This window comes from Hyperolius riggenbachi, chromosome 5 (assembly GCF_040937935.1).
Source record: "Hyperolius riggenbachi isolate aHypRig1 chromosome 5, aHypRig1.pri, whole genome shotgun sequence".
NCBI lineage: Eukaryota > Metazoa > Chordata > Amphibia > Anura > Hyperoliidae > Hyperolius > Hyperolius riggenbachi.
Genome location: NC_090650.1, coordinates 90,465,607 through 90,490,788, shown reverse-complemented (window position 1 = coordinate 90,490,788; position 25,182 = coordinate 90,465,607).

The following is a 25,182-nucleotide window of genomic DNA, read 5'->3' as shown; positions in this document are numbered from 1 at the left end:
ATCTAACATTCAGAGTGGGCAAAAGCACAGTCGCCAACATCGTGAACAGGACAAGCCGGGTGATCTGAAGCAAGCTCGTCGAGAAGTACATGCCGGTTCCCGACTCTAAAAAGTGGATGGAGGTTGCTGAACTGTTCTGGGATAGGTGCAACTTCCCGAACTGCCTAGGAGCCATTGACGGCAAACATGTGCGGCTACAGAAGCCAGCGAGGAGCGGGAGTCTGTATTTTAATTATAAAAAGTACTTTAGTTTGGTACTCCTTGCTGTAGCCGACGCAGACTACAAGTTTGTCTACGTCGACGTTGGCTCCTACGGCGGTTCAAGTGACTCGGGGATATTCCAGCGCTCCAGGTTACACGGACTACTGAATGAGGACCGGCTGGACATCCCCGGGGACAAGCCATGGCCTGGAAGAACATCGCCCAGCTACCCCTACGTGTTTGTTGGCGACGAGGCCTTTGCCTTGTCACACCATGTCATGCGGCCGTATGGGATGAGAGGCCTCGGCCGCCAGCAACGCGTGTTCAATCAGCGGTTGACAAGGGCTCGTAGGATGGTGGAGTGTACATTTGGCATCATGTCGAACAAGTGGAAGATGTTCCACTCGCCACTACAGCTGAGCCCTGCCAACGCCACAGCTGTAGTTAAAGCAGCTTGCATCCTCCACAACTTTGTTCGACAGGAGCAAGGGTACAATCTCCAGCATGCCGACATGGACTACTTGCCCCAAATTCCTTGGTATGCGACAAGGGGTAGGGTTCAGGCCCAGAGGAATCGGGATCGGTTGGCACAGTACTTCTTGTCGCCGGAGGGGTACTTCCCATACCAAGACATTATTGTGCCTCTTTGAGTGGACATTTTTGTTGCTGTACTTGTTTTGTTTTTTTTTAGTGGGGGGGGGGGATAATTAAGCTGTTTTTAGTTATAAATTTTATATGTAAATTTTTAATTGTATCTTTCTTTGTTTAATAAACTTTTTCTAAACTTTTTACAGATGAGTGTTCTTATAAATGCGACATGTGTGGCACTGGGGAAGGCAGTTTAGGAGACACTTCAGGGGGGCAGAGCATTTTTGAGACACTGAGGGGGCTAGATTGGGGGGGGGGGAGTGGACGGTGGGGGGCAGAGAGTGGCAGTTTAGGAGACACTTCAGGGGGGCAGAGCAGTTTTGAGAGAATGAGTGGGCTAGATTGAGGGGGGGGGGGGACGGTGGGGGGCTAGAGAGTGGCAGTTTATGAGACACTTCAGGGGGGCAGAGCATTTTTGAGACAATGAGTGGGCTAGATTGAGGGGGGGACGGTGGGGGGCTAGAGAGTGGCAGTTTAGGAGACACTGGAGGGGGGGGGGCAGAGAGTGGCATTTAGATTACTTAAAAACATGTATTTCAAACCACACAGATATGAGGGGGCACACTTACGTTCCTTGGCCTGCTTCCTGGCTGGAAACTTGTCATACTCAGGAACAAATTGTTTTGTGATCTCCTCCCATACCCTCCTGGCATGCTGTAGGTCACTATAGAGGTCATTCTTCTTATTATACAGCTCTGGCCGCTCTTGGACGGCCATAATGAAGTCCTCCACATTGATGAAGCTCCTGGGCATGATGGCTGCACTCGTGTCTCTCCCAGCTCGTAAACAGGAAGCTGTCAGAGATGACGTTGAGGGGAGGAGAAGGAAGTTCAGGCTTTCCGTTTTGTCATCCGTTTTTGGTGCTATTTTGCCTGTGGAGATGGAGTTGCGTTTTCCCATTGCTTTCCGCTACCCATCCGTGTATCCGTGGTCCGTGAAAATGCAGCAGATCCGGACCTTCCGTTCAGGTTTTGAAAACGGTTCCCGCAAACGCAGACGGATCCGTTTTTTACTTGGGTGAGGCTGGCTGCTATTATCAACATTAGTATCCGGGACTCCGTTTTTCATCCGGTTTGAAAAACGCAGCCACGGATACGTTTCCGGACCTAGTGTGGACTAGCTCTTGACATACACTGTTAAACTAGGCTCTTATACAGTATAACATAGATGTGGTTAGAAGAGATGACCTGTAGGAAGTTACTTTTTCCAGCTTGCATGAAGGTTTAATGCAGATTATATGTAGCTTGTAGAACAATTAAATTAACTTCCTGCCAATTTAAATTGGCCCAATTTCAAGCTGCATAAAATGTGTACTAAATTTGCAAGCTAGCTGAAGAAAATAGCATCTCACTGACCATCTCTGGTTACCACATAAATGGAGTATGAGGGCGTAGTGTAACAACGCTAAAGGGCATAGTGTATCCAGGTTACTCCCAAACCGTTGGTCTCTGTAATAAGGTCAGTATCCACAGAAACATTTCATCTGTCATTTAGACAGACGATTGTTCGTTCCGAGTGTTGTGTAATGATTGTTTAATCCATTAGCAGCTTCAATAGAGTTATGTCGTTTGAGATAAGTGCTCTGCTTTTGACCTCAGTCAGCAGAACTGGTTGTGCTGTAAATTCTTGGAATGCTTTGATCTCTCTCTCTGCTAGGAGAGAATATAAAAACTGAAAGCAGAAGTCCTCTATCATTGTCTCACACTGCCCCCTAGTGACGAGTGTCCATACATACACATTATATTACAGCAGTACTAATTAGAGGCAAGGAAATATAACCTGTAAGAAATAAAACATGTGCTAAAATAAATTGGCCTGGAGCACTTGCAAGCCTTTTATTAAATTGGCTGCTAAAGGGTTAACGGAAATTTGTTAAACAGTTACAGATAGCTGATGAACCAAGATGCTGGTTGGTTTTTAATAGACGGTCATGATGGATCACATTGGAAGCAATCGTTCGAATTTCTGTTAAAGTCGATGAACTTAAGCGGAAAAATTGTTTCATTTTAACCACTTAAGCTCTCAGTCGTTTTCACTTTATGCATCTGAGCAATGTTCACCTCCCATTCATTCGCCTATAACTTTATCACTACTTATCACAATGAACTGATCTATATCTTGTTTTTTCCGCCACCAATTACAGGGGCAAACGCAGGATTTTTAAGGGGGGGGGGGGGGGGGGGGGTCCTGAAAGGTCCAGAAGCACGTATGTCCCTGAGTGCTTCCGAATACAGGTGGCTCCATACTGCCCATGCACAAAAGTGCGCTGGCGTATTACGGAGCTGCCTATCTTTGGAAGTACTCAAGGACACGAGTGTTTCTGAAGGGCTTCTGGTAGCAGCAAATGTGAACGGGGTACAGCGCTGGAACAACTCCCCAAGAGAGGAACGGGAGATAGACTTAGTTTGGACAATTCAGTGGAATATGCTACATAGTGTCACATAGCGCAAGCGATACCCATATGATGCAGGGATATATGCATCTGCGGAAGATGGCGGCGCTATATAAATACTAAATAATAATAATTTGCCTCACCAGGATTGCACTTTTATTTAGCTTTCCTGTATGACAAGAACACACAGCCAGCTCTAGGGGAAGAGGGAAACAAAGGTGAATGAAGGAGGCTGGTGCACACCAAGAGTGCTTCTGAGCGGTTTTCAAATCAACAGTGATTTGAAAAGCGCTTGACTAATGTTACCCTATGTGGGTGTTCCCACAGCAGCGTTGTGATTTTTTCAAAATCGCAGGTATACTGCATGTAGCATGTTTTTGAGCAATTCATTCAAAAATCGCTCTGAAAATCACTTCACAAAATCACACTCACAAATTGCTAGTGATTGCTATTGTCATTTTGGCGTTGCACTAGCCCAGAGAGAGAGGAGTGGAGAAATTGAGAATAGCCTGAGATGGAGCAGAGAACTTATCTGTATTGCAGTCCCACATCAGACAGGCTACTTGCCTGTAATCGGACTCCTGTCCCTGTCAGTCTCTCACACAAGTCAGAAAGAAGCCCTCCTGGAGTCTAGGGACTGTCAAAAACTTTTCAGCTTGTTAAACACCTTACCCACACATGCAGTCATTATAACAATGGGGAGAGACCAGACAGATGTTTGCCCACGGACCCTGAGTCCAGGCAAGCTCTGCATCATGCTGTGCATATTTACCAGCTTGCCTGCACTCTAATTTCATCATGTTGGACACTTCTGTGCTGTGGAGAGTCCAGGACTCCATAATCAACATACTCTCACTGCAGGCTGCATCTTCTTGTGAGGGAAGCTGGGCTGCCTCTCTTATTCTATTAGCTGGAGGGAAGCACCAGAAGTAAGAAGGGAGGGAGAATGAGGCTGTTTATATTATGCGGGCTTCCCTGGCTGAATACACAGCTCAGTGCAGGGGGGAGGTTCCAGACACCCGGAATAGCCCCCTCAGTTCGCCAGTGAATTAGGCTTTCTTTGGGGGGTACATTTTGCTAAGAGCTACCTTACTGTAAATGCATTTTGACAGTAAGAATAAGAAAAAAACGGAAACAATTCATTATTTCTCAGTTTTCGGCCATTATAGTTTTAAAATAATACATGCCTCCATAATTAAAACCCACGTATTGTAATTGCCCATTTGTCACGGTTATTTCACCGTTTAAATTATGTCCCTATCACAATGTATGGTGACAATATTTTATTTAGAAATAAAAGAGCATTTTTCCCGTTTTGCATCCATCACTATTTACAAGCTTATAAAAAAAAATACATAGAAATATTTCATCTTTACATAGATATTTAAATAGTTTAAACCCTTAGGTAAATATTTATGTGTTGTTTTTTTTTAAATTGTAATGTTTTTTTTTTTTTTTATTAAACATTTTATGTGGTTTTTTTTGGGAGGGGGGGAAGTAAATAGTATTTTATTTAGGGAAAAGTGTGTGTAATGTAATTTTTTTTTTACTTTTAGATGTAGTTTTACTCTTTGGCCACAAGATGGCAACCTCGAGTTTGTTTACATGACGTCACTCTAAGCGTACAATGTACGCTTAGAGGGACATAGTCTCAGAAAAAGCGTAGCTTCCAAGAGAAGCTGTCGCTTTTTCAGCGGGGGAGAGGAATCAGTGATCGGGCACCATAGCCCGATACATTGATTCCTGGGCTACCGAATCCACGGCCGGGAGTGCGCGTGCACGCGCGCGATCGGCCGTGGGAGCACGCAAGAGCGCGCCTGTCCTCCTTGACGTTTTTATACATCAAGGAGGACAAAGTGGTTAATGTTCTTTTTCTGGTCCTGTTGTTTACATCACACTGCTTCCGAGGTTGAAAGATTGTGGAATGATCGTTCTATCTTTCCATGGGTACTCAGCTTAACATAGATGTTGGTAGGATTGGATAGTGTAAATCTAAACACAAAATCTGATTCAGTATACACAACACATTTTCTACCCTAAGTTCACAGTGGCCAGCTGCATAACCCATGTGCTATAATGCATGTGAACTGCAATGGAGACTGGACATTAATACAAAGCTTGCATGCAGCGAGTCAGACTAATGCGATTAGTTACAACACAGTACTGTGAACAGGCCAATAGGATTGCCTGGGCAGTGAGTTGACATGCAGAATTATTCTGCAACGCAACTGAGCACTGTAAGAAACTATACATTGGTTGCTATGGGCAACAACACAACACCTTTGATCGGCACCAGCAACTCCTTAGAGCTGCAACTCACAGGAAGTGTGAGAACTCGACTCTCATCACAGCAAGCAGTATAGGAGATAGAACTTCTTAGGCGTCTTCAAAGTTTCAGGTGTTTATTCAGTAAACAGATATACAGATACAGTTCTTTACATCTTTAGCCAAGCAGATTATTCTGTAGTAAGTCTTTTGTGTTGCAGCTTCTTGATTCCCTTGCATGGAATCAGGTGTCCTCTTATGTCTATCCTACGTTCCATCTACATTACGTATATACAGCATACAGTTATATAAAATGACAAAACATAAATAAGAGTAAAAGGTTGAGAGCCAGCAAAGAGAAGAAGTGCCTCTTCATAGGCCCATCAGTGGTTTTAATACCAACCAGGAAAGAGTTAACTATGACATCATCTGAGCCATCCCCCCAAACCTACAATTGGCTCAGACCCCTTGAGGTGTCATGACACACACCTACTTAATTAATATTCCGATTGCTTTCTAACCCAGTTACAGGGATTGCCATGTTTGGTAAATATTGGCTATGTTTACCTTTCTGTCGACTAACGGTCTGGGGCAGCTCAGACCTATGGCCTTCCACCAGGGACATATTCCTGGTAACTGACTGCATTATCTCTTCTGCGAGAAACCCGCCTTAAAGGTATATTCTGCGAACCAAGCCTTTTACCTAACATCAGTTCAGGCAACTGAAGCCTACATATAATACTTAAATTATAACAAGCACTGTGAACTAGGCCTCAAACTTAACTTTTATTATGCCCTAAAAAGGTGGAAAGTTTGTCTGCGTATTCAGTGTTACGTACTGATAACACTCTAGGGGAGGGAATGACATTTACTGTAAATCCTGTAATATAGTTCTAGCACGGTAGGTTTCTTCCTCTATCCCAAACAGGAATAATGTTCACAAGTGCTAACACATCACCCCACCACAACCCTGGGTGGTGATGTCATTCCCTCCCCCAGATTGTTATCAGTACTTAACACTGAATATACAGGCAAGATTTGCTCATTGTAATAAAAGTTAAGTTTTAATAATCCTATCAAAAAGTATAGAAAATATGTTGTGTAGGTTTGGATAGTGATAAGGTAATGCTACAGATTGGACAATCAGATTGTATAGTATGCGGCCAGCATAAGTAAAGGTGCCCATACATCTGGCGATGATGGGCAGATTCCACAAAGTCACACACGCACCCCATGTGTTATATGCAATAGTAAAGTCAGAATCAGAATCAGAATCAGAATTGCTTTATTTCGCCAAGCACGGCTAGGCCGTGCCCGGAATTGGATTTGGCACAGAGATTATGGCATAATAGAGTAACAAAAACGTAACATTGGAAGTAAGACAACACAGGTTTACAGAGTCAGCATCACCTGTGGGCCCGAATGTGGAAATAGAGTAGACACTAAGCAGACGGCATGACCGGTAAAGTATTGTAATACACAGAAAACAGGGGGCACATAAAACACTTGGGAGGGGCAGTGCTTGGGAGTTCCATCAGGTTCATTGTTGGCGATTATCATGCACCGTTACTGCCACGCACCCGATCAACCATGTTAGCCTGCGATTTCCCAGCCTGTCCAATCAATACATTCGACCAATTTTGGAACAAAATCAGCCAAATAGTCGCTTGGGAAAGCTTGTGGTAGCACCGATTTTTATCCGGTTGGATAATAATTTTCAAATCGTATTGTCGATTGGCTGCCAAGTCACTAGATATATAACCACCTTAAGAGTTTGGGGAGTAATCTTTACCAACATTTTACTACGGCCTAACCTAACCTTACTCGCACACAAGTCCTCACTCTCGATGCCAAACTGACCTTCCCCTGCTGATGCCTAACCCTAACCATTCATCTCGACATCCTCCCCACGATGCCTAACCCTAACCATCCATCTCAACATCCTCCTCACGATGCCTAACCCTAACCATCTATCTAAACATCCTCCCCACGATGCCTAACCCTAACCATCCATCTCGGCATTCCTCCCCATGATGCCTAACCCTAACCATCCATCTCGACATCCTCCCCACGATGCCTAACTCTAACCATCCATCTTGACATCCTCCCCATGATGCCTAACCCTAACCATCAATCTCGACATCCTCCCCACCAATGCCTAAGCCCCGCTCCACCACCACCCATGCCGATACAGCCACGGCCTTCACCACTGTATAAATGGGTGCCAGCAGCCTAAGTGTGATATTTATTGGGAACCACCAATGCCCAAGTTACAACCCTGGGCTTCCCGACAGCCACAATTAAAAAACATTGTGGTCTATACAGTGTCTATTTTAACATAGCACTGCCAGAGCCCAAATTACCTGTTTCATATAAAAATACATAAAAGAATAATAAACATGATAACATAATAAAAACTGTGCTGACAAAACCAGCAGCACTGAATTTACAGTGCTTAGCTCACATCACATGTAAGTGCTGCAACTTGTTTTAACCTACCTGAAACCTGTAGGTATGTCCAAAAATGTCATTAAATTATCATTACCACCTGGGTGAATTTCTCTTTAAGATTCTGCGCTGCTTCACTGGAAAGACAGTAGTTATTGTATCGCATCTTGCAACAGAATGCCCCAAGGAGAAAGTCATTGTACCAGATTCATAAACTGACATTGGAATGGAACGTTCCGTTCAGCTGTTGTATCGTCATAACCGAGTCCTGGCTCCGGCATTTCATGGTCTGGGCTTTAAAAATCAAACAACATAATAATGAGCTAAAGCATCTTTTTAACAAGACTTTTCTTTAATTGTGAAGCCCATCTCGGCATTCTGCTGAGCCGCTCACAATAAGAAGTACAAAGTGTCGTCCTGCTGTGTGAGTAAACTGATGACTCACATTTAATATTGGGCTGAGCCAGGAGTTTCAGCCCTGCCAAGTGAACTCCGCAGGGAGCCTCACTTCAGCCCACTCAGGTTTCCAACTAACAGAGCCGTGTTTTCTGCAGCCTGCTTAAGTTGGCCCTCATGATTTGCAATCTGCCGTAGGCTATAAAACACGGTACACTGGCATGCTGATCAGGCAACGGTCTTCATGGGAGAAGGTTGAGAAATACGTGGTAAAAGTTGGACGTCACAGATCAATAGTTTAAAGGACAACTGTACTTTTACAGCATTGCTTGTTTATTGTTTTAAAACTAAGCCTCGTCATCAATAATACAAGTATATGCGCGAGGAAAATTGTGTCTCAATTTTTTTAAATAAAATGATTGTTAATATCTAATAATAATATTCAATATTCAATATTCTTTGTTTTTAAAGCGTAAATAGTGTAAAACCCCCCTTCCTGACACCTAACCCTAAACCCCCCCATCTGACACCTAACTTTAAAAGCCCCCTTCTTGACACCTAAACCTACCCCCCCTTCCTTCCTGACACCCTAAGCTTAAAACCCCCCTTTCTGACACCTAACCCTAAAACCCCCCTTCTTGACACCTAACCCTAAAACCACCCTTCCTGATGTCTAACCCTAAAACCCCCCTTTCTGATGTCTAACCCTAAAACCCCCCTTTCCGACGCCTAATTCTAAAACCCCCATTCTTGACGCTTAACTCTAACTTCTTGATGCTTAACCCTAAACCCCTCTTAACCTCGTCCCCCTTTCTAACCTTACAATGTTCAAAACAATTCAATTATAATTTTAAAAACATTAAAAATGTCAAAAACTCTAATGTCCTAACTTTCAAAAATGATTACAGTGGACCCAAATTAAAAATACAAGATTTCAGAAATAAAATCTATTTTCTAAATTATAATAATAAATAGCAGCCTTTTTTTCAGTTGCATGATGACAAATATATTACATTTATTGGAGGAACCCCTCCCTTCCTTTCATATTGCCGGGACAGAATCCGGCAAACTGGTGGAGTAGGAGGTGTCCGGCAAAGGAGGAATTGCTAATGGCTGCCACCTGTATAACCCTAGTTATGAAAAGAGAAGGGTGAAAAGTATGCACTGAAATGCTCATAGGCTTGAAGGAGTGTTTATTTATATTTTTATGTGTCAGAATGGTGCAACTAAATTTTTTTGAATTAAAAAAATGTTTGGTTTGGGTCCGCTTTAAAAACGTCAAAAACTATAATGTTGTAATTTTCAAAACGATAATGCTCACGGGCCCGGGTCCTGCTTCTAACAGCACAGTGTTAGGAATCTTAGCCTGCAGCGCTAGAAAAGAAGACAGGTATGGTTGCTAGTTCACGAAAGGAGCAAGGGATGCTTTTCATAAGGATACTTGCATATAAACACCAGGCTTACACCAGAGTTAGGCCCCCGATTGCATTTTCAGCAAAGACTGCACTGCCTGATGTGTCCAACCTTGTGTTGTGCTTCAGCATGGTAAAGTAAGACATGGTTGCATGCAATTTTGCGCAAAATGAATGGGATTATAACTGCACTGCATCAGGGAGAATCAAACAGCAACACAAGTGCTGTATGTTGCTACTTGCTATGGCCACCTGCATTGCACGCAGTGCGCAAGTGCAGAAGGGGCCTTCATGTTACAGGAAAGTGCATGGGGAGGTTTGATTTATGCAAGGGACAGGAGGTTAAGTTTAGGCATGGTAAAATGGCTTATGTTGGAGGGGTGGTTAAGATAAGCCAAGGGAGGATAAGGCAAGTAATCAGGTGAGGGTTTACATTGGGGACAGGTTAGGATTAGCCACAAGAAACAAGAAGTAGATCACTTACAGCTAAGGATAAGAAGCACCAAAGGATCATCACAAAGCCAATAGTTATCATTTTCTAGCAATATTTTATCAACAAGAGCCAGAGCTCAAATTAAGTGGTGTTGAAACACAGTTAAGACTGTTACAAAAAGTGTAATAGATAGCACAAATAATGTAATACAATCAGTATCCTGGTATGTCCATAAGGATCACAGCATGTTTAATAAAACATACAAACTATAGCCTTGAGGCTGCATGATATAGCTAATCACACCATTTTAAGGTTTAACTTACCAAACACCTGGAAAGCACATAGGGCTCAGTCCTGTAAGATTTTCTCCAGACACTTATGCGCAAATGTATTGTTCATGTGTAAAGTTAAACGTCAGGAAATGCACAGCAAGTACATTGCAATAGTCCATGCTGGTGGTTTTGGAGAATTTGCACATTAAAGAGTAACTGTAAAGACATAGTAGAATGCAGTGAATTATTCAGAATAGCCACTTTACCTTAATATCCGGTTACAGCATCAGGAACACTTCCGATAGCTATATATTGCTTTATATTGGTATATGGCCCCTCCCTTCCATTGAGGCTTATCCTAGGCTGTTTATTATGTGGAATTCTCTCCCCTCAGCTATGTTTTTGAACTGGCTTTAGAACTCTCAGTAAACGAACATTCTGCAAAGATCACCTGCCAGTACTAGTTCTTCCCACTTGCCAGTGTTAGTTCAGAATGTAAATCAGGAAGAGGAAATATTTTACAGTGAGCAAATTCTTATTCACTGGAATCGCTGAACATCTCAACATCTCATTACAAAATCACAATCGCCTAGTGATTGTGATTGCCTTTCACAATTCTGAGTGTGAACGGGGCCTTAGCCACTGGCCCAGTATGAGCATACAGACCAAATGCTTTATAGGAATGGGTAAGGTGTACTAATATACTTCCATACTCATTTTATATCAGGGAAGGGACATCTACAAGTCCCCATGAAATTAAAGGGGGCTTAGACATTCCACCATAAGTCACCCCCTGTGTGGTCACATGTTTTGGCTTCAGAATATAAGAACTACCTGTGCGACAACTTAGCATGTGTTTAGATGTACCCAAGGTGGTGGACTCTTATGGAGGTGGACTCCAAACCATCGCTGTATGTGCTGTACTGAGTAGATCTGATTAAAAATAAAGAGCATAAATACAATTGATGGTGCAGGTTCTTCGTTTCCTGTGACAGATTATTATTATTATTATTTAGTATTTATATAGCGCCGACATATTACGCAGCGCTGTACAGTGTATATATATATATATATATATATATCTTGTCACTAACTGTCCCTCAAAGGAGCTCACAATCTAATCCCTACCATTGCCATATGTCTATATTATGTAGTGTAAGTACTGTAGTCTAGGGCCAATTTTTTTTTAGTGGGAGCCAATTAACTTATCTGTACGTTTTTGGAATGTGGGAGGAAACCGGAGTGCCCGGAAGAAACCCACGCAGCCACGGAGACAACATACAAACTCTTTGCAGATAGTGCCCTGGCTGGGATTCAAACCAGGGACCCAGCGCTGCAAGGCGAGAGAGCTAACCATTACGCCACCGTGCTGCCCATGACAGATGATCCAAGGTGCACTGGATCTACCGAGTCACATCTACCTGGAACTTGGAGAGTGCTCCACAACTACCTTCTTAAATTAAAGTACCCCTGCACTGAGAGGGGATTGATTACATTAGGTGCCGTTGAGTGAATGCCCATCCCTCATTCCAGTGCCCCAGGGGTCTCCAGTGTAGTCAGATGAAATCTTCAATTGACTAGAATGTTTAATATTGGCATGGAGGAAATGGCAGTTATCCTCCCTAGGAACATGCTACTTGTACCACTGTACTTCCAAGAATTGAAAAAAAAAAGATGGGAAAATTAATTGTGTGAGTTTTAGCTACAGTAGCACATTTTATTTTAAAATGAAAATGGCTGAAAACTGTGAAATAATGATTTTTTTTTCTTATTTATTTTTTTTCTTCTTATTCCCTTCAAAGTGCATATAAAAGAAAACTTAGCAAAAAGCACTCAACTACTACTCGAAGAAAACCTAATTTGTAGCAAAAAAAAAAACAAAAAAACAACATATACAGTGGGTTGCAAAAGTATTCGGCCCCCTTGAAGTTTTCCACATTTTGTCACATTACTGCCACAAACATGCATCAATTTTATTGGAATTCCACGTGAAAGACCAATACAAAGTGGTGTACATGTGAAAAGTGGATCGAAAATCATACATCATTCCGAACATTTTTTACAAATAAATAATTGCAAAGTGGGATGTGCGTAATTATTCGGCCCCCTAAATCAATACTTTGTAGAACCACCTTTTGCTGCAATTACAGCTGCCTGTCTTTTAGGGTATGTCTCTACCAGCTTTGCACATCTAGAGACTGAAATCCTTGCCCATTCTTCTTCACAAAACAGCTCCAGCTCAGTCAGATTAGATGGACAGCAGTTTTCAGATCTTGCCACAGATTCTCGATTGGATTTAGATCTGGACTTTGACTGGGCCATTCTAACACAAAGATATGTTTTGTTTTAAACTATTCCATTGTTGCCCTGGCTTTATGTTTAGGGTCATTGTCCTGCTGGAAGGTGAACCTCTGCCCCATCTCAAGTCTTTTGCAGTCTCCAAGAGGTTTTCTTCCAAGTTTGCCCTGTATTTGGCTCCATCCATCTTCCCATCAACTCTGACCAGCTTCCCTGTCCCTGCTGAAGAGATGCACCCCCCGAGCATGGTGCTGCCACCACCATATTTGACAGTGGGGATGGTGTGTTCAGAGTGATGTGCAGTGTTAGTTTTCCGCCACACATAGTGTTTTGCATTTTGGCCAAAAAGTTCCATTTTGGTCTCATCTGACCAGAGCACCTTCTTCCACATGGTTGCTGTGTCCCCCACATGGCTTGTGGCAAACTGCAAACGGGACTTCTTATGCTTTCTGTTAACAATGGCTTTCTTCTTGCCACTCTTCCATAAAGGCCAACTTTGTACAGTGCATGACTAATAGTTGTCCTATGGACAGAGTCTCCCACCTGAGCTGTAGATCTCTGCAGCTCGTCCAGAGTCACCATGGGCCTCTTGACTGCATTTCTGATCAGCGCTCTCCTTGTTTGGCCTGTGAGTTTAGGTGGATGGCCTTGTCTTGGTAGGTTTACAGTTGTGCCATACTCCTTCCATTTCTGAATGATCGCTTGAACAGTGCTCCGTGGGATGTTCAAGGCTTTGGAAATCTTTTTGTAGCCTAAGCCTGCTTTAAATTTCTCAGTAACTTGATCCCTGACCTGTCTTGCGTGTTCTTTGGACTTCACGGTGTTGTTGCTCCCAATATTCTCTTACACAACCTCTGAAGCCCTCACAGAGCAGCTGTATTTGTACTGACATTAGATTACATACAGGTGCACTCTATTTAGTCATTAGCACTCATCAGGCAATGTCTATGGGCAACTGACTGCACTCAGATCAAAGGGGGCTGAATAATTATGCTAACACCTCTTTGCAGTTATTTATTTGTAAAAAATGTTTGGAATCATGTATGATTTTCGTTCCACTTCTCACGTGTACAGCACTTTGTGTTGGTCTTTCATGTGGAATTCCAATAAAATTGATTCATGTTTGCAGCAGTAATATGACAAAATGTGGAAAACTTCAAGGGGGCCGAATACTTTTGCAACCCACTGTATACATAATTATGGTGTGATAAGCAGTGATAAAGTTATTGGCAAATTAATGGGAGGAGTGTGATATGTGAACATTGCTGTGATTTTTAAGGGGACATAACCTATTGTAGGGAAATGGTTAAAGTACTATCCAAAATGATTTATAAGGCCTAATTCAAGACAAACAGCAAAACGCGTGGTTGCCACGTACATATGTATATAAACTGATGTAAAAGTTCAGCTTTAAAGCAAATATGACAGTGATAATAAAAAATGTATGCACTGTGAATATACCCAGTATTATTTTCTACCACCTTTCTAGTTAGAACCACAAACAACTCTTTAATCATAGTCTTGTTTTCTTCAGCATTTTTATAGTCTTTAGAAAAGAGATTTTTCCACAGCATAAAGCTTTTATGTGCTTTGAATAACAACTTACATTTCTACATCACTGGAACAGCCTTTTATTAGGCTTGGACATGTTTATCTGGAATCCCAGGATCCCCATTTGGTAGAAATTTAGGAAGTGCAGAAATGCCCTGAAGACAGAAACTCACCTCTGGCAGATTTGGAACTTGCTGCTTTTCTGAAGTTTAACCACATGGATCAAAGATTTGTGTTTTTATTGACCTGTCTGTGTTATTACTGCTTTACGTGGCATTTTTACTATATATCACTGAACTTGGTTTAAAACAAATCTGTAAACATTTTTCATAAAAAGTACAAACATTTGATGCAATTATTGTGCATTTTTTTTTAGCTTGCTTTTACTTTTATTTTATTACTTTTATTATTTATGCACTATGCTTATTTTAATAGCATTAATAATTACTGTAATTCTGCATTCCTAAAATGAAATATTATAAACAAAGCTCATATTGAAATGTGTACTTAAAGGACCACTGTCGGGAAAATCTTAAAATTTAAAATGTATGGAAACATATACAAATAAGAAGTATGCTTCTTTTAGAGTAAAATGAGCCATAAATTACCTTTCTCCTATGTTGCTGTCACTCACATTAAGTAGTCAAAATCTGACAGAACCGACAGGTTTTGGACTAGCCTATCTCCTCATGGTGAATTCCCAGGGTTTTCTTTATTTTCAAAAGCACTTATTGAATAGCAGTTGCTCCGTCCAACTGCCAAAAAAGTGTGCAGAGAGCCTGGCCAGCATCTTTGTATAAATCTTTTTCAAGGATTGTCTTTATAAAGAATGCTGAGATCATGCATCTTATTTGTAAGTGTTTAGATATATTTTAAATTTTAAGATTTTTGCGACAGTGGTCCTTTAAAGCGGACTCAAACCAAAAAATTTTTTAATTAAAAATATTTAGTTGCACCACTCTGACACATACAAAGATAAATAAATCCTCCTTCAAACCTATGATCATTTCAGTGCATGCTTTTCCCCCTTCTCTTTTCATAGCTAGGATTATACTGGGGGCAGCCATTAGCAATTCCTCCATTGCCGGACACCATCTACTCCGCCAGTTTGCTGGAAAAATCCCGGCAATTTGAAAGGAAGGGAGGGGTTCCTCCAATAAATGTAAAATATTTTATATTTGTCATCATGCAGCTGAAAAAAGGCTGCTATTTATTATTATAATTTAGAAAATAGATTTTATTTCTGAAATCTTGTATTTTTAATTTGGGTCCACTTTAAGATTACAATAAAGCATATCAACAAACCCAACTCGTAGACAAAGGGCAGAGATTGAGGCAGTGATGCAAGGCTGATGAGATTGGTGCATACAATTCTTTTTTAGACTTGACTTGTTTGCTTTTATCCACAGTATTCCAACAATTGTTTCGGGGCCACGCAGGGTCCCCCTTTATCAAGGCATGTGTCGGTAGGTCATGATGTCATAGTGAGGTCACTTTGTCTGGGTTGGGTATTGGGGATTAGGGGCTTATATACAGTAATTGTTTGTTATGTGTAGTGTAACCACATGCCTTGATAAAGGGGGACCCTGCGTGGCCCCCAAAACAATTGTTGGAATACTGTGGATATTGGACAATAAAAGGTGTGCTTTAACTGGTGGTGTGCTGGTGAGATCTTGTGGACTTACTTGAAGTGTGGCACTGCCTATGTCACTTCTCCAAGAAGAACACCCCGAGAACTTAATGTTGGATGGTGTGCCTGATTCATCTTGACAGAATTGTTTGCTTTTAGGCTGGTATGCTCTGTTCTTGAGTGTAAGTGTAACGAATGTGGAATTATCTCTGTGGTCAGCGCACAAAATGTGCGCTGACACTGCGGAAACCCTCCACAAGCATTTGGACAAGGGAACCCAGCTTTGGTGCAAATGCACCTGTAGAGAGGAATTCCAACTGGCAGGTGGAGCTGTGGAGTACAGAGGAACTCGGTCTTTGTACAACCACAGATGCCAGATGGAGATTGTACGAAGTGAATCGATACAGGACAATGATAGCCTCTCGAGAGAGAGTGTGAGCACAGAGACAGAATGTACGTATGTCCACCAATCTAGTCGCCACCCAGCGACGGTTGACATACAACAGCGAAGACCAAGGAGAGAAAGCAATCGCATGAATGGCGATTGCTAGCAGAGACACAAGACGGAGTAAAGACAGAATATAGAATGAATAAAGACAGAACCACCTAGCAAACTGCAATCCAACACGAAGGAACTGACAGGACTAGCTAAACGCGGTCATCACACGTTAAGCGCAATAGCGACAAAGCGCGTTCAAGGCACGGTCGCCGCACTTTAAGTGCAACAGCGACAAAGCGTACCAACCCTTACCAGCTATTGAACACAGAACAAAAGACAGACAGATGGAGCAACCAGTAGCAACCGCTGCTCTGGCTTACACTCCAAGACAGAGTACAGAAGGATCCACCGCCTCTACCGCTAGGGCGAATGCGATCCAAACAGACAGACAGATGGAGCAACCAGTAGCAACCGCTGCTCTGGCCTACACTCCAAGACAGAGTACAGAAAGATCCACCGCCTCTACCGCTAGGGCGAATGCGATCCAAACAGACAGAGCGATTCACTATCAGCCGCCGTTGGAGAAAGTGCAATCGCAACAGATAAGACAAGACAGAACTAGGCAATACAAATAATATAGTTCAGTTGTACTGCTGCGCTCTCCAATCCTGTAATAAAAAACACACTCCACATAGGGCAGTATTGTTCAAGTTCTGTGCCCCCAATTAACACCAGTGTCCTGTGCTCCCCCGGTGTCATACACTTATCCCTCGTCCCCTCTCACTAGATGCTCACCAGATTGATACCACCTCAGCTTTTCAGGTGGGTCTTAAGCATGTCACTATATTCACTTGTTCCTATAAAACAAAAAAAAGCTCCACATAGAGTAGTAAAGTTCAAATAAGGCTATTCAAGTGCTACACACACTCCAATCGTGCAACGCCACCCGTTGACCGTGTTACTACACCAATCCGCATGCCACACTGCTCACCAGATGTAGCCCACCTCCATATACAGGTGGATATTGCACTTTTGACTCCAATCAATTCAGCGATCCTCAGTAGTTCAAACAAGCCTCTGGCGAGGGCTTTTCCTTAAGGGAGGGCCTGGTCCTTAAGGGGGGGTAGGCGGCCAGTCCCGAAAAGGTTAATGTAGCTAAATGTTCCAAACACTTCCCACAATCCCACTGGCACTGCACAGTTCCTGCAGTAACACCCAAACTAAGTAAAAAAAAATGAAGTATTTTTTTATTGTAAACAATGGGCGTGTATAAAAGAGTAACTATATTCTAGCTACTTACTTGCTTCCTTGGTCAGAAAAGTAAGATGTTTATATATAAAAAAAAGGAAACTTGTATACTTACCAAACAAAATTGAATTTTCAGCTGTTGCACACGTCCACTCTAGGCCGCCAATAGACATAAGTAGTTAATTTCCTTCATTAAGGTCTGTTGTAGAAAGTATATGATAAATAGCTTTCCTGCAGTGCTCTAACCTTTGGAATTAAAATTGCAAATACTGTAGAAAGTTACAAAAGCATAGATTTCATTTTCAGCTTTCACTTTAACTAGAGGAAATCTCATCTGCTCAAAGGAAATCACAATTCACCTCTCATGTGTCCAGCATAATCAGCAGTATTAGATCTACTGTAAACTGCATCAGTGATAATTATTTTAGCAGCTGTTATGTCACTGGGCTAAAAACTCTGTTGATTTTATATTAGAGAGATGAAGAAGTCAGTAGGGAGTGGAAGATTACAGAGGCCAATAAGTAACCCCAGATCTGGAACCAAGGAAATAAGGCTCACTTTGAACTAGCAGAGACAGGCTGTTCCCCCGACTGCATGCAAATGGTGAAATATGAGTTGTCTTGTTTTCCCACTATGAAGTTATATTTCTTAAAGGATACATCCAGGCTTTAAAAAAAAAAAAGATCCACTTACCTGGGGCTTCCTCCAGCCTGTGGCAGCCGTCCTGTGCCCTCGCCGCAGCTCTGGTGGCTCCCGTTCTTCTCCGCTGGCGCAGCTGACCTCGCCAGGCAGGGTCCTGGGTCGGCTTTTTCTACGCTCCATCGCGTGGGTCATGTGGTCTCTCTGACGTCATCAGGACGGTACTGCGCAGGCGCAGAAGAAGCCGAACCGAAGCTCAACCTGGCGAGGTCGGCTGCACCAGCGGAAAAGACCAGGAGCCTCCGGAGCTGCGGCGAGGGCACAGGACAGCTGTCACGGGCTGGAGGAAGCCCCAGGTAAGTGGATCTTTTTTTTTCTTATTTGCTTGGATCACTCCTTTAATGTCATCACAGCAGTAATTTACAGTGGGATACGAAAGTTTGGGCAACCTTGTTAATCATCATGATTTTCCCGTATAAATCACTGGTTGTTATGATAAAAATGTCAGTTAAATATATCATATAGGAAACACACACAGTGATATTTGAGAAGTGAAATTAAGTTTATTGGATTTACAGAAAGTGTGCAATAATTATTAAAACAAAATTAGACAGGGGCATAAATTTGGGCACCACAAAAAATAAATGAAATCAATATTTAGTAGATCCTCCTTTTGCAGAAATTACAGCCTCTAAACGCTTCATGTAGGTTCCAATGAAAGTTTGGATTCTGGTTGAAGGTATTTTGGACCATTCCTTTGTACAAAACATCTCTAGTTCATTCAGGTTTGATGGCTTCTGAGCATGGACAGCTCTCTTTAACTCACACCACAGATTTTCAATTATATTCAGGTCTGGGGACTGAGATGGTCATTCCAGAACGGTGTACTTGCTCCTCCCGCATGAATGCCATAGTGGATTTTGAGCAGAGTTTAGGTTCGTTGTCTTGTTGAAAGATCCAGCCCCGGTGCAGCTTCAGCTTTGTCACTGATTCCTGGACATTGGTCTCCAGAATCTGCTGATACTGAGTGGAATCCATGCGTCCCTAAATTTTGACAAGATTCCCAGTCCCTGCACTGGCCATACAGCCCCACAGCATGATGGAACCACCACCATATTTTACTGTAGGTAGCAGGTGTTTTTCTTGGAATGCGGTGTTCTTTTTCCTCCATGCATAACGCCCCTTGTTATGCCCAAATAACTCAATTTTAGTTTCATCAGTCCACAGCACCTTATTCCAAAATGAAGCTGGCTTGTCCAAATGTGCTTTAGCATACCTCAAGTGGCTCTGTTTGTGCTGTTAGGGGAGAAAAGGCTTTCTCTGCATCACTCTCGCATACAGCATCTCTTAGTGTAAAGTGTGCAGAATGTTTGAACGATGCACAGTGACTCCATCTGCAGCAAGATGATGTTGTAGGTCTTTGGTGCTGGTCTGTGGGTTGACTCAGGGTTGACTCTGACTGTTCTCACCATTCGGCACCATGGAACCAGACAGCTGAAATCTCTGAGACAGCTTTCTGTACCCCTCCCCTAAACCATGATGGTGAACAATCTTTGTCTTCAGGTCATTTGAGAGTTGTTTTGAGACCCCCATGTTGCTACTCTTCAGAGAAAATTAAAAGAGGAGGGAAACTTACAATTGACCCCCTTAAATACTCTTTCACATATTTGGATTCACCTGTGTATGTAGTTCAGGGGTCACTGAGCTTAACAAGCCAATTTGAGTTCCAATAATTAGTTATAAAGGTTTTAGACTCAATAAAATGACAACAGTGTCCAAATGTGTGTATCTGCCTAATTTTATTTAAACAATTATTGCGCACTTTCTGTAAATCCAATAAACTTAATTTCACTTCTCAAATATCACTGTGTATGTCTCCTATATGATATATGTAACTGAAATGTTTTATCCTAACAACCAACGACTTATACAGGAAAATCATGACAATTAACAAGATTGCCCAAACTTTTGCATCCCACTGTACCTTTATGCAGTTATATGCATCTTTCCATTCAAATTCTATATAGCCAGACATGGGGTTGATGCACAAAAGTGCAGTAATATTGCTGGGCACAGACAGCACACGACAATATTCCTGTTACTACTGGCAGTGTGTACTGCGAGTTACACTATTAGCATGACCAGTGGTACTTGAGTAGTGGGACTATAGCAGCATTCCCGCTACTTCAGTGATATGGGTCTTGCTAATAGCCTAACTCGTGGTACACGCAAGCGGTAGTAACGGTAATATTGTTGTGTGCTGTCTACGCACAGCAATATTACCGCACAAGAGCTTGACCACGTGTGTGGCGATAACAGCAATTAATATCATGACAACCAAACAAATGTATATGCCCTTGTGTCTGTGTGCAGTGTTGAAGGATTACTTTCCATGCCAGAGTGAGTCCTGTAACCTCCTCCAGTGTCTGGGGTCACCATGAGTGCTTGTACCACGTGGCACCAATACATATAGCGACGTCACTACATGCACTGGTGTTACGTGGCAAGACACCAGAGGAGTCCAGGATTCGGGACAGGTGAGCCTATAACACTGAACACAAGCACGAGGGTGGTGAGGGGGGGATGTGTCACATATATATTTGGTGGGTAGCAGCAGGATATTTTTCCAATAGCTAGACTTCATGCTGCAATCTATTGGAAATCACAGTGTAGTGTGTGGGCAGGCAATAGATTCCTCGCTGATCAGACTCGATAAGAGACGGATCGATCTTGGTCAATATGGTGGTAGATCGACTAATGTATGGTCACCTTTAGAGGAGCATCAAGAGACTAAAGTTCCTATCCTGTTTTATCCTGAAAAGCAAGACCACCATTTTGTGAGTTAGGAAGGTCATAGTCAGAAGTAAAGACTTTGGTCAGAGTTAAAGTGGATCCGAGGTGAACTTTTACTCATTGCATAATTGTGTTCCTTTCCTATTGTTTATAGGGCATTCCTCAAGCCAAAAACTATTTTGTTTTTGTTTTAATACTCGTATTCCCTATAAACGAAATAAACCACGCCCACAGGTTTTCAGAGAGCCTTGGCAGTAGCAAGGGCTCATGGGAGCTCAGTCTGGGCAGGAGGAGGAGGAGGAGGTGTTACTATCCATTGATTTCAGAGGCAGAGGGTAGGGGGGAGGAGGGGGGGATTAGGTTTTTCTCACAAGATACAGATAAGCCTGCCTCTGTGTAATGTTTACAAACAACATGGCTGCTGTCATTGTATCACAGGAAGAAATAATAATTTTCTATTAAAGATGTTTGCAGCTAGATTTGCTGTGTAAACTAAATCTAAACTTTAGATAAGATATATAGACAAGTTAGTTGTCATAGTTAGTTTTTTATCTCGGATCTGCTTTAAGGGGGACATTCATCATACTATCTTCTTTGATTTTACCCCACAGTAGTGTGATAGCCTACCTAAAGAATGTGTTAAAAGAATATTCAGTCCATTAATGGGAATGCATGTGTACACTTCATAGTGAAAATAACACTTAAATTACAATGAAAATACCAACACAGGTTGCCTTTTTTTTTTTTTTTTTTTTTAATAACCGGAATGTAATCAGCCAGTATTAACCACCAATAAACTTCACACCAAATTCTTGGTTAGATAAGTCAAGCAGCCACCAAACATCATCTCCATGAACCCTAAAAATACTGTCCTACTTTTTTGAGTGCGATCACCCAACGTTGTTCTCCAACTTTAGTGGGAAACATTATTATTATTTTCCTCTAACTGCATTAAAGGACTTACGGTGTGAGGGGCCTAAAAAAAGTTATGTCCCTCATAGCAATTGCAGACCTCGAGGAAGACGGTTTTCAGCCCTGTCCGCGGGCCGTCCTCTCTCCCAGCGATCTGATTTATGTCACATGTACGTCACATGACAGTGCCTGTCAGCTGCGCCCCCTCAGCAGACATGAGTAGCGCTGAGCGAGCGAGGACATTCCCTGCACATTTCAATTGATCAATGTGCAGGGAACACCCTCGCTCACTCAGCGCTACTCATGTTTTCTGAGGGGGAGTGGCTGACAGGCACAGCAAGTAGTCATGTGGGTGGTCACATGGGAACTCCCACAAGATGTAGATCAGGCGGAGGTGATGGATTTTTAAAGTGCCGATTCAGAGTGGCTATCAGATAAGGTGACCCTGGGGAGAGTCAGGCCCGGCAATGAAAGCTGGATTTAGATAACAACAAAGTGAACAGGAAGGCACTGATCGTCTGCCCTCAGGTCTGCAATTGCTATGAGGTACATAACTTTGTTTAAGCTCCTTGCATCGTAAGTCCTTTAAGATAAATTACCCAGCAGTTTCCTCCATCTTTAGTGGGAGTTGTTACCCAGCACTTCAATCTGACCTTAGTGGGAGATATTACCCAGCATTTACGTCTGACCTTAGTGGGAGATATTACCCAGCACTTCCTTTCAACCTAAGTGGTAGATATTACCCAGCACTGTCCTCCAACCTTAGTGGGAGATATTACCCAGCACTGTCCTCCTGTCTTAGTGGGAGACAATACCCAGCCTTTCTTTCCGACCTTAGTGGGAGATACTACCCAGCATTTCCTTCCGACCTTAGTGGGAGATATTACCCAGCACTTCCTTCCGACCTTTGTGGGAGATATTACCTAGCACTTCCTTCCTACCTTAGTTGGAGATATTACCCAGCACTTCCTTCCGACCTTTGTGGGAGATATTACCCAGAACTGTCCTCCAACCTTATTGTGAGGTAGTACCCAGCACTGTCCTCCAACCTTAGTGGGAGATATTACCTAGCACTGTCCTCAAACATTAGAGGAAGATATTACCCAGCACTGTCCTCCTTCCTTAGTGGGAGAAATTACCCAGCACTGTCCTCCAACCTTAGTGGCAGCTATTATCCAGCACTGTCCTCTAACCTTAGTGGGATATATTACCAGGCACTGTCCTCAAACATTAGAGGGAGATATTACCCAGCACTGTCCTCAAACATTAGAGGGAGATATTACCCAGCACTGTCTTTCAACCTTATCGTGAGATATTACATCCAAATAAGCACAAGCCCACAACAAATGACATAAAAATGAAGGAACATAAAAAAAAAGGTCTGGTAGGAACAGCTCCAAAATTCAGAACTACCGCTGGACAAATGAGAGTGGAGTATGATGTAGCTCTAAACAAATCCTGATTGGAAGAGCAGTTCTGGAAGTTAAATTGGATTACCCATTCACAGGTAATCATCTCTGCTCAGATACCATGTTTGCTGTCCCCGTCTTCCTATCTTTCTCCCACAAGTTAGATGTTAATATTCATCCAGATTTCTGTTTCAAAGAATGTCTGGAAAAATTAAAACTGAAATTTAGCATGTACATCTGACTATCATAAGTTACATATAATATATGATAACTGGCATAGCAATAGGGTATACCAAGGTTGCAACCACATTTTGCCCCTGGACTTTAGGGCCCACTAAGGCCCCCTTCAACTATTGGATTAGTTCTTTATTGGTGATATATGCATTCCCCTTCCTCTGCATACACCTCACTCACACTTTCATCTGCTCCAGAATATCTAGTTTGAGTTCTTCACATCATGCAGTTGTTAGACAAGACAAATTACATTTATAGTGTGCTTTTCTTCTGGTGGACTCAAAGCTCCAGAGCTGCAGCCACTAGGGCACGCTCAGTAGGCAATAGCAGTGTTAGCGAGTCTAGCCCAAGTACTCTTTACTCAGTAAGTGTCATGAAGTATCCATCCACTGGAAGTGTTGTGAGGCTCAGCGTATGCATGGCCCATGCCTATGCAGTAGTGCCACTGTTTATAAAAATGCTGGGAAAATCAGATACATATTACAAGAATGATTTACACAGACATACCTGTTTTCTTTTTACTATTGAAAACATATTAATTCCGCTACAGGCATGTTCTGTTGTCATCGTGCTGGGATTAGGAAACAGGTTTAATTTAACAAGTGTGAGGAACAGAACAATAATGAAGTCTAAAACACCTGCTATGGTTACATTTCATTTTATTGCTCCTTATACAATAAGTAGATGTTAAGCCTCTAAAATATACAGTCACGGGACAGACAGCATCAGCGGGAAAATGATTCTTCTGATGAAAGAGCTTAGCTTTTTTTTCCCATAGAATCCTTTTGTTACAACTCAGAGTTAATGGGAATAAACAGAAGAGATTGTTGGTAAAGACTGCGGTATTGAGAGTTGTGCAGAGCAGCACACGTTTACCCCAGGAAGGTGTGAGAGCTAATTAACTGCTACAGTATTTTCTCCCTGGTCTGCTCTTAATCAGGAAAGTGGAACAACACCATTGATTGTGCAGCACAGTAACAGTTTATTATGTAGCACCATTCCCATTCCTCCTGTTTTATGGTCAGATCAACCACATTTTAGCTAACAATTTATTATGTTTACCATATAGCCAATTAGGTTTTCTCACTTCATAGCAGCAGACAACATGGTGAGCTTGTTCTGTATCAAGGCAAGCTGACTTTGTCAGATATACAGATTGCTGCTCATAAAGTGCATCTGCTGTAGCCATTAGACATTCGGTGCAGTTTACAAATGGAAGTTTAATGCCTGTTTGGTGGCTTTCTACTTTGCCAGTAAAAAACCGAAGGAAAAAAACAAACTGACATTTTATAGAATCTCATGAATAAGATGTTTCAACGCTTGGCATTTTGTAAAATGCTCATATTTTTATCTCCCGTTAAATAAGTTATATTACTCATTAAATTGACATTCCAGACTTGTTGAGAAGTTGCTTTAGTCCAGCTATGCATTGTTAGCATTATGAACAAAAACCAGTAGACCCACCATGTGGCCACCAACAATGGAGACATCAACACACAAGGATGGCTTAAGGGAAAGCAAGTGGGGTCTGGTCTTTAAAGGGGCACTATTGCAAACTAAGA